Source organism: Solea solea, unplaced genomic scaffold, assembly GCF_958295425.1.
Source record: "Solea solea unplaced genomic scaffold, fSolSol10.1 scaffold_118, whole genome shotgun sequence".
NCBI lineage: Eukaryota > Metazoa > Chordata > Actinopteri > Pleuronectiformes > Soleidae > Solea > Solea solea.
The window spans coordinates 22501-25000 of NW_026704136.1; positions in this window are offsets into that span (position 1 = coordinate 22501).

The window sequence follows — 2500 nt, forward strand, 5'->3', positions numbered from 1 at the left end:
AGAGAGCCAGAGGAGCAGGGGGCTGTGGCCCAAGGTGAGGAGCCCAGGCTGGGGGAGCAGAGAGCCAGAGGAGCAGGGGGCTGTGGCCCAAGGTGAGGAGCCCAGGCTGGGGGAGCAGAGAGCCAGAGGAGCAGGGGGCTCTGTGAGCAGGGGGCTGTGGCCCAAGGTGAGGAGCCCAGGCTGGGGGAGCAGAGAGCCAGAGGAGCAGGGGGCTGTGGCCCAAGGTGAGGAGCCCAGGCTGGGGGAGCAGAGAGCCAGAGGAGCAGGGGGCTGTGGCCCAAGGTGAGGAGCCCAGGCTGGGGGAGCAGAGAGCCAGAGGAGCAGGGGGCTCTGTGAGCAGGGGGCTGTGGCCCAAGGTGAGGAGCCCAGGCTGGGGGAGCAGAGAGCCAGAGGAGCCACCGACGGGAGAATGGCTAAAAACGTGATTTTATCAAAATGTTACAAGGCAGGGCTCTGCACAGGGTCCAGAGGAGTGGAACGCCGTTCATCCCATGCGAAAAGGTGCAGGAGTGACCGAAATACGGCCCGTTGTAAATCGCCCCTCTTTAAGCCAAAAAAATAGGTACGCCTCCCAGGGCCACCGACGGGAGAATGGCTAAAAACGTGATTTTATCAAAATGTTACAAGGCAGGGCTCTGCACAGGGTCCAGAGGAGTGGAACGCCGTTCATCCCATGCGAAAAGGTGCAGGAGTGACCGAAATACGGCCCGTTGTAAATCGCCCCTCTTTAAGCCAAAAAAATAGGTACGCCTCCCAGGGCCACCGACGGGAGAATGGCTAAAAACGTGATTTTATCAAAATGTTACAAGGCAGGGCTCTGCACAGGGTCCAGAGGAGTGGAACGCCGTTCATCCCATGCGAAAAGGTGCAGGAGTGACGGAGATACGGCCCGTTTTAAATCGCCCCTCTTTATGCCAAAAAAATAGGTACGCCTCCCAGGGCCACCCAGGGTGATGCTTTTATCAAAATGTCACAACGCAGGGCTCTGCGCAGGGGCCAGAGGAGTGGAACGCCGCTGGTTCCATGCGAAAAGGTGGAGAAATGACCGAGATATGACCCGTGGAAGTCGTCACAATTTACCCCGAAAATAGGCGCTCGCGCTCGGGCAGAGGTCGGCGCTCGGCCGGGGTCCCGAGAACCGGGGCGAATAGGGTTTTCCCACGGCCGAAAACCATAGGAAGCACGGGGAAAATTCGGGACCCGACGTCCCAGGGCCCTCGGCGGGGACCGGGGCAACGCGACACCGTTGGTTCCACCCGAAAAGGTGGAGAAATGACCGAGATACGGCCCGTCAAAAGTCGTCACAATTTACCCGAAAATAGGCGCTCGCGCTCGGCCCCGGTCCCGAGAACCGCGGCGGAGGTTTACCGGGATGCTGCGCAACATGGGCCAGAGAGCATGTTTGGTTCGAGTTTACCGGGATGCTGCGCAACATGGGCCAGAGAGCATGTTTGGCCGAGTTTACCGGGATGCTGCGCAACATGGGCCAGAGAGCATGTTTGGTCGAGTTTGTGTGGGTTGTGTGCGACACTCCCGGCACATACATAGGAACACGGCTTCCAAGTGAGCGCACTTTTTCGAAATTTCTTCTAAGTGCCGCTTTTTCGAACCGGGGCGAATTGGGTTTTTCGAGGGCCGAAAACCATAGGAAGCACGGGGAAAACTCAGGACCCGACGCCCCACGGCCCTCGGCGGGGACCGGGGCAACGCGACACCGTCGGTTCCACCCGAAAAGGTGGATAAATGACCGAGATACGGACCGTTGAAATCGACTCGGCGTATCCGAAAATAGGCGCTCGCGCTCGGACAGAGGTCGGCGCTCGGCCCGGTCCCGAGAACCGGCGCGCCTAGGGTTTTTCCACGGCCGAAAACCACAGGAAGCACGGGGAAATCTCAGGATCCCACGCCCCACGGCCCTCGGCGGGGACCGGGGCAACGCGACACCGTCGGTTCCACCCGAAAAGGTGGATAAATGACCGAGATACGGACCGTTGAAATCGACTCGGCGTATCCGAAAATAGGCGCTCGCGCTCGGACAGAGGTCGGCGCTCGGCCCGGTCCCGAGAACCGGCGCGCCTAGGGTTTTTCCACGGCCGAAAACCACAGGAAGCACGGGGAAAACTCAGGATCCCACGCCCCAGGGCCCTCGGCGGGGACCGGGGCAACGCGACACCGTTGGTTCCATCCGAAAAGGTGGAGAAATGACCGAGATACGGACCGTGGAAGTCGTCCCAACTTATCCGAAAATAGGCGCTCGCGCTCGGACAGAGGTCGGCGCTCGGCCCGGTCCCCGAGAACCGGGGCGACTCGGAAATTCTTCTAAGTGCCGACTTTTCGAAATTTCTTCTAAGTGCCAACTTTTCAAAATTTACTCTAAGTGCCCTTGGCTACCAGGGGCACGAATCTGAAATTTCTTCTAAGTGCCAACTTTTTCAAAATTTACTCTAAGTGCCCTTGGCTACCAGGGGCACGAGGCGAGAATCTGAAATTTCTTCTAAGT